Source organism: Sphaerodactylus townsendi, linkage group LG01 (assembly GCF_021028975.2).
Source record: "Sphaerodactylus townsendi isolate TG3544 linkage group LG01, MPM_Stown_v2.3, whole genome shotgun sequence".
NCBI classification, from domain to species: domain Eukaryota; kingdom Metazoa; phylum Chordata; class Lepidosauria; order Squamata; family Sphaerodactylidae; genus Sphaerodactylus; species Sphaerodactylus townsendi.
The window spans coordinates 100,548,015-100,563,462 of record NC_059425.1 but is presented as its reverse complement, the minus strand read 5'-3'; the positions used below and the strand labels follow the sequence as shown (position 1 = coordinate 100,563,462).

At 42.0% G+C, this 15,448-nt stretch overlaps 1 protein-coding gene across 4 annotated transcripts in view; it reads left to right on the top strand.

The window, feature by feature from the left end:
* TAB2 (TGF-beta activated kinase 1 (MAP3K7) binding protein 2) overlaps nucleotides 1-15,448 on the top strand; it is a 76,665-nt gene that overhangs the window by 36,903 nt on the left and 24,314 nt on the right. The window lies entirely within an intron of this gene.

Sequence of the window (15,448 nt, the reverse complement as noted above, 5' to 3'; positions counted from 1 at the left end):
TGGGTACCCCATATTGCCATCTGGGTCACATAGCCCAGGCCTGTTGCTGGAACAACGCAACTGGGCACCCAGTTTCTCCTGCTATCAGGGAGAGAGAAGGAGGGAAGGTTGAGGACAAAGGCAGAGAAAGAGAAGTTGACAGGTGAGTGTGAGGAGAAAAGGAAACAGGAAAAGGTAAGAGGCTGCAGAAGTTCTTAGGGAATGGAAGTAAAAAACCCCACATGAGTCTTTGCACATCCTCTGCTTGTTAAGTACAAATCTGTACAACTGAACAAGACTTGTTGATTACTGCCTGAAAAGTTGTAGATGGCTATGCTGTTGGAAAAGGTTTGTGTAGTAGGCAAGAGGACTTTCTATCATTGCTCCTGTTTTGCCAAATACTGACTTACTGTTTTTGTCAACCAGCAGGTTTTAATCAATTTAGTTTTTAGCAGACAGGTTGAGAACACTGAGTTTTAAATGTTAACATGGATATAAATAGGTCAGCACACCTTCCATTGGCAGAAGGCCACCTTGTGTCATTGAACAGTATCTGGTATTGAAGGAGCCCAGAGGCACCAGCAGAATGAAATAACAGTGTCTAACCTATTTTCATCTGGATATTGTGAAATGCTTCTGAACTTTAGGACAAGGCTGTTGAAGAAATAGGTGCAAATCATAATTAAGAATGATTTTCTAATGTTGCAGTATAGCCTCTCACTGACACATTACAAAATTTGCTAAGTAGGCTTCTGCACAGTTCATAATTGAATTGTGAAAAGCCTTGGCCATTAGTAACGTTGTTCCCAGATATCCTTTTTCAACACCACACTTAATGGAGGACCTTAGTCAAGTGACTTCATTGTCACTGCATATCACACTGGGCTTCGCAGTGGCTCAGAGCTTTACTTTGGACATTTCTACACTTTTTGGGCATGTTATCACTGAGACATGCAGTTCACACCACATGTGCCCAGGGAGGTGTCTTACCTCTGTTTTCTGAAAAGGTCTTATCCTCTCTTGTTACCTTTTTCTTCATCAGTTTTCACTACTTTTCTGTTCTCTATAATCTTCTCTGGTGCCTATTTCAGTACAGAAAGGACTGTCTTCCAGTGACTGCCAGGGAGCCGTTCGCACAGGTGGCGCTGCGAAAACGCAGCAGCGCCGACCTGGCTCCCCTCCCCCAGGGCGGCGTCAGGCCACCTCCAAAAACCTCCCTCCTGGAGGGAGGTTTTTGGTAAACAGCGCATTCCCGGTGTGATGTGCGAACGGCACCGCCGGGAATGTGCTGTTTTCCCTGTCCCTCTCCCACTCATCTCGTCGCCTCCGTCACCCTGCTGGCCTCCTAAGACCCTCCCTCTCTGTCCTCCGATCCCTGGAGGTCGGAGGTCAGTGTGGGCGGGTCTTAGGAGGCCAGCAGGGCGACGGAGGCGACAAGGTGAGTGGGAGAGGGATGGGGAAGAGGCGGCTCCATGTGGAGCCGCCTCTCTTGCGCTGGCCTCTTTGGGGGCTGCTCGCACGCTCTCGTGCGAACGGCCCCCACCCCTCCACCGGCAGAATTCCTGCCAGTGGGGAAGCGCCCTTTCCGCAGTGCGGAAAGGGCCTCTGAGAAGGCATTCTTTCAGCCTCAGAGGCAGTGGTATAGTATTTGGAATTGACTACACAAAAGCCAGGTACTGAGTGACATCATACCACGCCACAGAAATCACAAGCCTGGACCTTTCGTAGTGAACTAATGAACAGAGAAACTGAAGAAATGTTGGCTTGACTACTTTCTCTGGTGAAACCCAAGAAGCAGAAAGCAACAACAGTGATTGCAAATGCAAATTCCATCAGTTCCCACAGCTAGTGTTACTTCACAAACCTACATTTCATTTCATTGGAGCCAATCCTGCCTTGAATCCTTCCAATGCACCTCAGAAAAGCAGGCCTCCTTTGGATGCTCCTCTTGACACCAAACTAGAATTAGGAGGTGATGGCAGTCTACCAAAGGAAAAGGCTCTGAGGAAGTTGCAGTGAGGGATTCCTGTTGGGGCAAGTGAGCTCTCTCACTAAAACTACTGGCTTCCGAGCTTCTGAGGAGGACTGGGCTCCGCTTTCTTGCTCAAGGGCTGTTTGCCTGAACAGGGATCCTGTTGGGCTTTGGAACAGAAGCATCATAAATATTCAGATATCTGCAGCCCTGTCCTCCTTAAATTAAGTAAAGAACAGTGAGTGCAAACCAACTTGTGTCTCTCTAATAGCAAAAAGACCTGCAAGTCTTTATAACATACTGCAGGAATTATGTAGTTTTTCCTTTTGCCATCTGCTTCCATATTCCAGTGTGGTGAAGGCTTCTCAGGACAATGGTAGATTAAGAGGATAGAAAACTGGATGGTGTGGGATGAAAAGTATCCTCAGCTGTCCTGTCTTTGAAGGTAGGCAATTGCATGGAATGTGTGGGCAAATTACCAATATTTCCTTTGGTTAAAAAATACCCCACCTCGGGACTGCCTCCTAGATGGTGTGAATCAGATGGTTGTGGATTTCAAATACAAAGCCTTCATGGTCAAAACAAACTATAGTCCAGCACATCACTGATTGTGGCTTCAAACCTATACCTACAGCCATAAGTTTAAGGCATTCATGACAGTGATCAGCTTTCTGTAAAAGATGCATTATAAAAATATGTTTATTTTTTAATTCTGTTTCATTTTTAACTGCCTTGAGTCCAAGAAAAGACAAGTTACAAACCTTTTAAATAAATTTACCTCAGTCCACATCTCAATGCATGAAAACATAACATTGGATGACTTAGGTAATTGCTGTTTGTTGGACCGAGTAATGGAGTGTACCTGTCACGGGCTGGCTGCCAGGAAAGCCAAGGGGGCAGGCTAAAGTTAGCAAATGTCCACAGCTTTTATTTAACAGTCAAAAGTAGTAAAAGTCCAAAACACAAGTCCAGAGAGCAAGTCCGGGAGGCAGAGTCCAGGGATCGCAAACTTTCTGAAACAGACTTTCTGAAGTAGCATTCAGGTCTGAGGCAGAGCAGCAGGTCAAGGTGACGTGTTGCCTTCTGCAGAGAGTTCACTACTGCGCTCTTCCTCTTATTTGCTGTGGGGGCAGGGATTGCCCTAGCAAGTTTTGCCTCGTGGAGCTGATCCTGCAGGCTACTTACAGACAGTGAGCAGATGATCTAGCCCAGGGGTCGGCAACCTTTAACACCCAAAGAGCCTTTTGGACCCGTTTTCCACAGAAAAGAAAACACTTGGAGCTGCAAATACTTTTTGACTTCTAAAATGAAGAGAACACTGTATATATTCTCATGCAGGGAGAATTTCCCTCCTTTGGGGCCCATTTTTACCCATCAAAGCAAAAAGGGGGGTTAAAAAGCCAATTGGGTCAAAATTGATACCTTTAATTGGGTTGTCAACTTCCGGGGGGAGGGCCTGAACTTCTACCCCCCTGAGAAAATGGCTGCCATAGAGGGTGGACTTGACAGCCATATTCCTCACTGAGCATGGCCCCTGCCCTGGTCCCAAAAGCCACAGCTTCTGAGAATCTACCCCCAAATGTCCTGGGATTTGCCCACCGGGAGTTGACAACTGTAACATAAGGCGCTTATATATTCTGCTTTTGCGCTGCCACCAAAAAAAATATTTTTCTTTTCTTATATAGCCCCACAAAACTGATTTCTAAACGGTCACCACCCTGACTGGGGAACACAGACACACAGACAACAAATAATAATAACTGGAGCGGTTTATAAAGTTGAACAAAACTTAGAACTTTTATTGCTGGCTTTAACAGAGGCTTCTCAGTTAAACTGGAGAGGTTTTACGCTTGATGGTTTCTGAGATAGTTCGCTTAAGCTTAACGGTTACAGAGTCAGTTTGTCTTAAGCTTAGCGGTTGCAGAGAAATATTGTTTTTAAACTAAACGGTTTTAGGCACTTCACTTAAGATGTTACTCAATATATGACCACTCGCAGGTGTCACTACACTCCAGATTTTACTTTAAAAAGGTTTCTCAAAAGATGGTACTGTGGAGATTTCACACTCCCACTTAAAAATAAAAACTCAGTCCGCTGTTCTTCCTCACAAAAATAAAACCACTCCGTCTACGCCCAGTGGGATTCAGGCATAACAGCCTCCCTCTCCCACACTCCCAAAATCGGGCTTCTCTGCCACAGGAGCTGGGCCTTCCAAGACTGTGGTTCACTTTGAGGACCGACTTTTGGACTGTTAGAGGTTTCCCTCCCACACACAAAATAAAACACCTGAGGGCGGACACACTCCTCCAAACTCAGGGTATTTAGTTGTTCTGAATAGCCTCCAGCTATTCCTAAACCACAGCAGTGAGAGATCTCTGCGGATTCTCTTCACTCTGCCTCAAAAGTACCCGAGGGCACACCAGCTCCTACAGAGCCACAAAGTCCGAAGACTCCAAAAAGAAGAACCTTCAGCACTCTCGCTGACAGAATTTATAATCTTGGCTTACTTTTCTCTGGCCAATCAGGGCTGGCCAGGGCTTAACTCTTTCAGGGGCGGGTCCACCCTGTAATCTGAATGCAGTATAAGTGCATTCGTCACAACAACCATGGCTGAGGATGAGCCCGGCCTTCCTCCCTTCCACGATCTTCAAGCTTATTTTTTTATTTTATTTATTTATTTATTGTTGCATTTTTATACCGCCCTCCCCCGGAGGGCTTACCCTCTACTGGCTTACTCTGAAGTAAACCTTCCAAGATTCACATGCAAGGCTTTCCCCATGCGCTCCTGCCCTCCTTGGCAATGCAGAGGCAAACAATTCCCACCCACCCCCGCCTCCCCATCAAACAGCCCCAACAAGTGCAACCTTGCAGGGCTGCAGGTAATAACGCCTTTAAAACCTGACATCGTATTTCTTACCTGCTCTATGGAGCACCCTTATGGGTCCAGGTTTTTGAGCCCAATATAGAAAAAAAATCAGTCTGCCTTCTACAGGAAAATTTTGGGAGTCCCAAATTGTGTTCCCAATTCAGCAATATATGCAGAATTGGGCCTATACTGTGTGGAAACAAAAGCATGGATTGCCTTTTTTAGATTCTGGTTGAAAATATTCTTTAGGGCAAAAGAGAACTCTCTTCTATCTTATTTTAAATCCGATCCATTGAGTATCTCCTGGCTAACCAACCTAGAAACGAAAATAAAAACCTTAGGTTTTTCATTGGAATTTTTTGAACCCTTAAATGATGAGTATATTCTCAGGCTCCTCAGTCAAAGGATCTTTGATGCGGAACAGCAGAAACTTCATCCGTCACAACCAGCTATATGTTCGCCTGAGTCATTGTAATTAAACTCTTCTCACAGTAAGATGGCTCAGTATTTTTTTCAGTCTTCATAGTCCATCTCATCGTAGAGCATTTATGCTGGCGAGGTTAAACGCCTTCCCCTCTAAAGTGATGGAAGGAAGATACCAAGGCATACCAAGTCTAGAGAGACGTTCGTGCCCTGCAAATGAGGTGGATTCAATCCAGCATATTCTCTTAAACTGTCAGATTCATTCTAATTTGCATAGTACCTATATAACTCCGCTTCTTAAAACAAAATCCAGCCTTCCCTCATCATATGTAGTAACTTATTTATTAAATGATCTATCCCCTGTAACAACTCTCAAGGTTGCTACCTTTTTAGTGGAAGTAATAAATGAAAGACGATATCAAAAATCTGAGCTCATGTAGTCACACACGTTTCCAAATGTATAGGTTCATACGTGACTTAGTATAGTGACAAATGTGTGCCGTTATCAAAATTAATCCGATCTTAATTGTTTGATTCTAAATATTTTGTCATGTATCCGAAGATCTGTATACACAATGTTTTATTATAACTTTGATTTTGGATTTCTTTATTTTTGTATCTGTGTATAGGATTTTATTGTTTGTAGAGATTTATATTTTATGCCTAATAAAGGTTTACTGTACTGTAAAAAAAACAAAAAACAAAAACAAAAGAAGCATTATTTATATCTGAAGAAAAGAGTAACATTTATTTTTCTGAAAAAGATAATTCGAAACGTCCTGCTAGTAGCTGTATGTGTGCTTTCAGTTTTTTATTTGTGTCTGTCTTTTCAATGATGCTGCTCAATTCTTCTTGTGTAACTTTCACAATCATATTTGTTTCCAAGTGGGTTTTCCTGTTCCTGAGATATATATAAATATAAATGTATATTTTTTCCCTGTGTTATAGTATATGTTTTTCCAAAACAGATTTGAGTACATTTTTTCATTGGCAGACAGTACTTGTTTTTTCCCCTTTTGAGCTACATTTTTTTTTCAAAGCAGATTAATGTCTGGGGGAAATAGAGACCAAAAAAGAGGGGGGGAAAACCCTTCTACAAACTGTGTCTTATGACTAGATTTTACTTATTCAAAACATTTAGCATAAAAACTTTTTAAAAGATTACCCTAAGTTAGATAGGTGAAAGTTAAATAGGTAATATACTGCAGAAAGATACAACATATTTTCAAGGATATTTATTATTTAAATGTGAACAGTTTTGATAATAAACAGTTAATACATTCAGATGTTTGAAAATCCTTATGAGGAGAGGCTGCAGCATTTGGGACTCTTTGTTTGGAGAGGAGACATCTGAGGGGGGGATATGATTGAAGTCTATAAAATTATGCATGAGGTAGAAAATTTTAACAGAGAGAAATTTTTCTCTCTTTCTCACAATACTAGAACCAGGGGGATACATTGAAAATGCTGGGGGGAAGAATTAGAACTAATAAAAGGAAACATTTTTTCACGCAACGTGTGATTGGTGTTTGGAGTATGCTTCCACAGAAGGTAGTGATGGCCACTAACCCGGATAGCTTTAAAAAGGGCTTGGACAGATTTATGGAGGAGAAGCCGATCAATGGCTACCAATATTGATCCTCCTTGATCTGAGATTGCAAATGCCTTAGCAGACCAGATGCTCAGGAGCAACAGCCGCAGAAGGCCATTGCTTTCACATCCTGCATGTGAGCTCCCAAAGGCACTGGTGGGCCACTGCGAGTAGCAGAGTGCTGGACTAGATGGACTCTGGTCTAATCCAGCAAGTTTGTTCTTATGTTCTTAAATTAATGTATTAAAATGTTTAGAACTGTAAGTTCAGTATTCAAATATGGTTGCAATGTTACTATATAAACCAATTTTTCTATAAATAAACTATATATACTATATAAAGCTTTTTTGTTCAGTACAAATTTTTTTCTTTTAATTTATATTTTTCCCTATGTCTCACATGGCATAAATAATGTGTCTTGTGTTGTAAAAGCAATAAAGATTAGGATTATATGAAGATAGGTAGTTGTTGCATATATTTTCCAGTTTTCCCAAATTTCCATTGTTTTACTATGGCTTCAAAAAAAAATTTGCTTTTTTCCTTCCCATGTTGCAGACTGATCTGATTTTTCCTTCCCATGATTTTCCTTCCCAGACTGATCTGATTTTTCCTTCCCATGTTGCAGACTGATCTGATTTTCCACATGAGCCACAGAATCTTATCTGGTGAACCAGATTGATTTCCCGACTCCTACATTCCTGCTGGGTGATCTTGAGCTAGACACAGCTGGTTCAGAACTCTCTCAGCCCCACCTACCTCACTATATGTCTGTTGTGGGGAGAGGAATGGAAAGGAGTTTATAAGCCCCCTTGAGTCTCCTTACAGGAAGGAAAGCAGGGTATAAATCTAGACGCCACCTTCATTTTTTCACTTGTTGGTTTTAATGCTTTATCAATAAATTAAGCTGTGAGTTGGATCCAGTGGAGAATTTTCACTTGTGCTACAGCTCTAGTGCAACCATAATCAAAAGACCATGGTAGATGCTTGTGTTAAATCAAACTTATTGTATTCCTGCTTGTGCAAAATCTTGTTCAGTCATCTCCTGGGCACTGTGTTAGCTAGGGAGGAAAACACTAAGTCAGGCATCCCCATTGTGGGTGTAGTCATCTTTCTGGCCTCTGCCAGATGTTTTTAGAAGGTTGATGGAGCCCTATGGGCTGTTTGCCTGGCAGTGTTTCTGATTGGTCATTGGAGATCTGATCGGCTGTGCAGATTTTTAAAAAGTTGTTTTGGCAGCAGTTCCCATCACAGCACAAGGTAAGCTGAGTGTAGGCAGGAAAATATTTTAGAAGGCATCTGTTAATCAGAACTTCTGCCTGAAATGTTAAGGGTTTACTACTGGACCCCGTGACGTAGCGCCAAAGGGGCGCGTGGCGCGTTCAGCAAGGGCATTCCAGGGCATGGCGGAAGGGCGCAGGGCACGCATGTGCCTCGGGTGTAGTTCTCCTTCGCTCCGCTCCTGACTGGACCTATCCTCAATACTTTAAATTTTGTGTTTGCCTCTATCTCCCATGGCAGCCGTTTTGTAGTTGCATCCACCACCCTGTGTCAGCATTCCAAAGGTGCCTGCAGGCTGAAAAAGGTTCTAAGCAATGCACTAGGCACTGCACAAGATCTTGTGCCAGTGAGCAGTGCTAAGGCCATTTAAGATACAGGTCTTTGTGTGGAAGTTTGAAATAAACCATTTCTTTATCTTATTATATTTAATAGTTACAATATACGTAATTCAGTAAAAATTATTAAAATCCATGTGTATGTTATTACATGAAGAAACAAAAGAAGAAAAGAATAGAAATACAAAAATCAGCAAGTTGTCATCATTGACCTCCCTCTATTTCCCCCCAAGAATGCATATTCATATATTATTCACTATTTGCTATTTTGTCTTTCTGTCTATTTTCTGAATGTAGACTTGAGTGGCTGGATCACCACTGATTTTTCTTCTTTTTTTCTCATGTATTAGTTTGTGTAGATCTTGATGTAAAAATGTAATAAAAGTTGTTTTTAAAACAGATAAGTTTCCACTGTTTCTCAAGATAGGAACCTATTTTATTTATTCATTCGTTTGTTTGTTTGTTTGTTTGTTTATTTATTTGGTTTATAGACCGCCCTCCCCCGGAGGGCTCAGGGCGGTGAACACATATAGATAGAGCACAATAACAATTTAAAGCACAATTTCAATAAATACAGGCTCTAATAATTAAAATATAAACCCTATCTCGTCTTGAAGCAGCATTAAAATTAGCATTAAAACAAGAATGGCATCTGCTATCAGTTCCCTCTAACCCCAAAAGAGGAAGAGACGGTAGAATCCACTTGATGTTGTATATGGAGGGGGCCCCTATCAACGGCTAGCCTCCCCGAGGCCAGTGAACAGCTCCCGTCGCCCCCCACCCAGGCCCTCGCGAGATTCAGTATTAAGATCATGCAGGGCCCGGACTGCTGCTGGGGTAGGGAGGCGTTCCACTTGAGCGAGGGCCAGGGGCTGTAAAGGTCCTGGCCCGGGTGGAGGCCAGCCGTATCATTGAGGGGCGAGGGATCACCTGTCGGGGTGGTCTCTGGCGAGCGCGAAGAGGCTGGGATTTAGGGGCGGTATGGGGTAAAGGCAGGTCCACTTGAGTCGCCGGAGGTCCCAGGCTGCGCAAGGCCTTAAAGGTTAACACCAACACCTTGAAAATGATTCAGTATCTTCACATACATCAGGAAGGGCAGCAGGCACAAAATCATGCATCCCTAGATAGACAGGAGAGCTGGCATCTCTGTGTTCCCTGGACAAGGAAAAATATTCACATGTTCTCAGTGATGTGCACAGAAGGACATTTCCTGTACAAAAAGCCATGGGAATGCATTAGTCTGTTACTATCTGTGTTGCAGCTGCAGTACTGAATAGTGCAACAGAAGTATCGTCACTTCACCTGTTATTAAATTCACATGAGAACAGGCACATGCACTTTCGAAATGTTTCACAGTATTATGTGTATTGAATAAACAGCTGATTGTCAGTGTAATAGATTAATTAAGGGTGTGCTAAGACTTAGGCAATTCTATTGTTTCTTTTTGTTTTGTGTTTGGGTACATAAGCTTAACAGTTGTTCATTGATTATGGAAAGTCACTGTGTATACAAACACATGAAAACTGCTCTTCAAATAGGCATCTTGCCAGTATGGCAGCTGACACCCTAGTAAAATTGAACGCTAGAGTAAATGGTGGAATCACCAGCTGTTGTTGCTCCTGTTTATTTGATTGGCTTGTGCCATTTGCTTATGTCCAGTAAAATATTTGATTGGCTTGTCCAGATCTCTTGAGGAATGAAGGTGTGATGACATTCCACGTGTATATTGTGAAAACATAAGCAGGTCTGGGATTACCTTGTAGGTTCACCAGGTGAATTGAAGCCCTAAAATGAGGCACTTTTTTACTGTGATGTATCAAGGACAAAGATTGAGGGCATCTCTACAGTGATCAAAAGAAGAGACACTATAAGACAACAACTGGCCTACAGTAGTATTCAGCACCTGGGACAACAGGGTGGGGGAGAAGAGAACAGATCAGTAAAAGTAGAGGCACTATGATAATGGTTGGCACCCATAACAGAAGCAAATGCGGCAACTGCTGGGGTTGTCGGGTAATTACAACTGTTTTGTCTCCTCACTGTGCCACGCTAGCTGTACCTCTGTCTGACCTGTTAAAGAGGAACATTAAGGCTCCTGTGCCTTTGGGGTGGGCTGTGGTAGCTCAAAGCCCTATCTTGTTCCTAAGTGCAAATTATTTCCCCGTTCAACTCCAGAAAAGGAAGCTTTGGCAATTAGGTGGGCCCATGACCTCCCTGTAGTGTTTCTTTTTCCATAATCCCTTTACTTTAGTAATAGACCCCCTGAGCTCTTTGCTGAATGAAAGACTGGAAGGCAGCAGAATGAGAGAGTCCAGGGTGCTAGCCCTACAGCAGTGGTGGCGAACCTATGGCACGGGTGCCAGACGTGGCACTCAGAGCCCTCTCTGTGGGCACATGTGCTTGAGAGTGCCAAATATCATGAAGACTGTTCCAAAGCCCATGGGCTGGCATGAGGAAGGAACTTTAAAAGCGTGATCCTTTGCCTGGGAGCTGGCTGGGTTGCTGTGTCCAGGACTTGCTTCAGAACAAACTCCTCCTAAGGATGGTGGAATTCACTTGGCATTTGAAGAGTTGCACGGTTGCTTCCAGAAACGAAACCCACTTTGACTACCGGCATGAGCTTGCTCCCGAGTGGCACGCCTCAGAGCCAACTGTTTTTTCTAAACTAAAATCTCAGTATTCAGGTTAAATTGCCACTTTGTTGGCACTTTGTGATAAATAAGTGGGTTTGGGGTTGCAATTTGGGCGCTTCAGATCATGAAAGATTGCTGCATCACTGCCCTACAGGCTTACGTTCTTTCTCTATGGTAGCTGGGATGTGAGACAAGCAAACCATCTAATGCAGATTTTCTATCACGGGGGCATGCGGAGGGGGAGGGTTCCCCTAACTCTTTGAGGGAAGGGATGTTTAGCTGTCAGAGGAGGCCTGTGAGGGCCAAGTGGTGTCAGGGGACTTCAGGCAGCCCAACTGGAAGATAGAATGGCTTCAGGCTGTCCGTAGTAAGATGAGTACCCATTGGTGAGATAAGCACTTTTGGGGTCATAGAAGGAGGTTTGAACTTGGGTGTATAAGACAGCAATGTAGTGATCTTTAGCAGTGGTGAGCCACACATTTAAGAGGTGAGCCAGTTGCGGGGGGTGGGGGTGGAGACAACAATTATGAGCACCCAGGAGGATTTACATTACTGGAAAGGCAAAAAAAAAACAGTTGGGAATGGCAAAACAACCCTTGGCCACAGGCTGAAGGAATGGAGACAGTAATTGCAGGAAAAATGTTGGGAAGGGCAAAATTGTCCTAGCCAGTTATGACTGCGCTCACCAAAAGAAGGTGAGGGGAACAGGTGAAGGCTCTGGGAACTGAAATGTAATAGGTGGCATGGGTAAGAATGCCCTAGAAGGAAGCACAGCAGGCCAAGCAGGACTCCCTGGAAAGTGAAGCCCAGGTTTAAAGGGTCAGCTCCCAATCTGAGGCCACAGCACATCTGTCACACTGCCTTATACAGTGGAACCTCGGTAATTGCCAGTAATCCGTCTGGCAGCTCTCCGCGAACTCCGAAACCAGCGTAAACCGAGGCTGTGCTGTTTGCGCATGCGCTACGCAAACAACGTAGAAAATTTACACAAAAAGCGTAGGCAAACACCGAGGCACCTGACGACAACCGAGGAAGAAAAACAGCCGGGCACAACAGACGAACTCCGAAACCAGCGTAAACCAAAGGCAGCAATTAACGAGGTTCCACTGTACAACTATGCGTGTTTGGTGAATTATGCATGTACTTGCAGGTTATACACAACATTTGCAGGATGTACACAGCAAATGGCACAACATTTACTTAACCATATGCACAATGCTGTTTTGTGTGTGGGCTAGGGAGACGCATACCATATATACATTTTTTGTGCTGAAAAAGCCCCCCTCAACTTATACACAAGTCAGGTGTATTTAAAAAAACATTTTTGGGTTTTTACTTTGTCGGCTGCCGGGGGGGGGGGGGTGGTGCAGTTTTTAGGCTAGCAACACCAAGATTTCAGGGATTTGTCAAGAGACTCTCCTGATGATACCAGCCAAGTTTGGTAAAGTTTGGTTCAGGGGATGCAAAGTTATAGACCCCCAAAGGAGTGCCCCATCCCCCATTGTTTCCAATGGGAGCTAATAGTAGATGGGGCTACATTTTGAGGGTCCATAACTTTGGACTCCTTGAACCAAACTTCACCAAACCTGGGTGGTATCATCAGGGTAATCTCTTGCTGATACCGGTCAGGTTTGGTGATGTTTGGTTTAGGGGGTTCAAAGTTATGGATCCCCAAAGTGGGTGCCCCATCCCCCATTGTTTCCAATGGGAGCTAATAGTAGATGGGGCTACGTTTTGAGGGTCCATAACTTTAGACCCCCTGAACAAAACTTCACCAAACCTGGGTGGTATCATCAGGAGGGTCTCCTAAAGATACTCTGAAATGTTGGTATTGCTAACATAAACATTCCTCCCCTGACCAAAAATCCAGTTTTGAAGGATTTTAACTCTTGTGTTTTAGCTTGGTTGCTGGTTGAGCTAAGGTTTTTGTACTTTTAAAGTTATTGTTGAGACCACATTGTTTTTGCTGACAGCCCGGAAACCACACAGCACCCACATTGTTTTTGCTGACCCTCTTACAGAGCTAGTTTACTGTTTTCTTTTAAATAAACATTCAAAAACATTTAATCTACTGATGCCTCAATTAATGTAATTTTATTGGTATCTATTTTTATTTTTGAAATTCACCAGTAGCTGCTTCATTTCCCACCCTCGACTTATACGCGAGTCAATAAGTTTTCCCAGTTTTTTGTGGTAAAATTAGGTGCCTCGACTTATATGTGGGTCGACTTATACACGAGTATATACAGTATGTGCTTTATTAGCTGTTTTTGCCAAAGTTATAGGACAGTCCTGCAGCATTCTAATGCATATTCCTTAACTAATGATTCTGGGAAATAATAAGTTTTACTAGCTAAGAGCTGACATTTGTTTACTTTCTGTTGATGCATTTTGCAGAAGGATTCAGCGAAAGATCTGTTTGTGCTATATAATTTTACACTTGTACTTGAAGTCATTGTTTTGAGGTTTCTGCCATTTACTTCTCCCTCCAAACAATTCCTTGTCAGTTAAAATTATCTTTGCCATAAATTGATAGTGATAACATTTCTAAATTATCAGGAGCAATAATAAAGAAATCTTTTTGTCTTAACTTGTGTTCTTAATAATCCTATGTATGCTTGCCTTAATTTAGAGGACAAATTAATTGGGAATACTATTGACTGCAGGTTGATTTAAATAAATGTGACTTTCCCTAAGGGGGCAAATTCTGTATGGTTTTAAAACTCCACATGCCCACTCATTTCTGTATTGGCAACTTACTCTCTGCATCGTGGTTAGTCTCTCTCTTACATGCAATCAACCAATAGATCTCTACTCCACAGAAGGAAACAGCATAGACTTCGGAAAAAGAACAATCGTTTCTCCATTTTCACTGGGCTTTTGCCCAGGGTACTGTCCATGTCTTCTGTAAAGAAAAATTCCACACACATTATCTGTAATTATCTATAATTCACAGAACATGAGAAGGAAAATGTAGTACTTTCTCTCCCTTATCACAGTCAGAGAAATATGTGTCAGCTACAAATAATTCCAGGCTTCTAAGTCAGACCAAAATTTGTGGATCTCTTCTCTTTTTAAGTAGTCCTTACATCCTTAGTTGATTGATCAACTCACTAGAATAGAGAAGTTGTACTTTGCATTGATTAAGCTTTTATTTAAAAAACAGTTTATAGTTCTAATCAATATATCCTTTTTGTCTTTTTATTTAGATTCTTGAATGAACTAAAGCTTTTTTGTCACTTTACATTTTTGTCACTTTACATTTCAGTGGAAATGGCTTTAGTTCAGCGTTGCATAGCTTTGTTTATTAATAAAAAAATTAAGATGTTCATAAAAATATAAATATAATCATGTGGAATAATTTGGGAATAACTAAATACTTGCTCTTGGGGATGGGGGATGGGATGGGATATTTAATTTATATACCGCCCTCCCCCGGAGGGCTCAGGGCGGTGTACAACATAATAGGAATAACAATAACATGATAGTACAAAACCATAAGGCTACATATAAAGACAATAGCAATTTCAGTGGCTCCAGAAATTAACAATTCAAGATCAAAATAATACTATCAGGTTAACAGCTCAGAGCAAGTTAAACAACTTATGATAACATCCCCAACATTAATATAACATTTCACAGTATTAATATAACATTGCATAACAATAACAATATGATAATTAGATAGTAACAGTAACATAGTATATCAAATGAAATAACAATAATGCAATAACAACAGCAATCTTCTGGACAGGTATATAGCTGAAAATTTTATAGTGAGGGAACATGATTGTGTTGAGTGTGTGAGAAGCTTTTTAGGTATGCAACAAGTCCAAAGGCATATTGGGAAACTATGATGTCATAGTTGGATTCCATTTGGTTTGGATGTGGGTATGTCATATTGTCTTGTTAATAGTACCGTAATACCAGTGGTGGGATTCAGCCTACTCGCACCTATTCGGTAGAACCGGTAGCTAATTTTTTGTCTAGTTCAGAGAATGGTTGTAATTCCACTACTGAGTCCTTTCGGAACTGGTTGTTAAATTATTTGAATCCTACCACTGCGTAATACTAATACTTCCATGCACCACTAGGTATAAATAGCATGGTGGGCTTGAAATATGACGAATTGGATTTTGAAAATTTTTATATGAAAAAGCATGGTGTTTGTTTAATGCTGTTTCTCACTTTGAATAAAATAAGGGCTGTTTTCTCAGATAGATTCTGCCACATAAAAATTACCCAGAAACATACAGATTTCTAATCATGTGCAAAAATCTGTAGACTTTCAGTGCTCCACTGCAGTATAATTAAACAGTGACAGGTGTTACATTGTTCTGCTTGTGAAAAAGGATGCATTATGGTACAGTG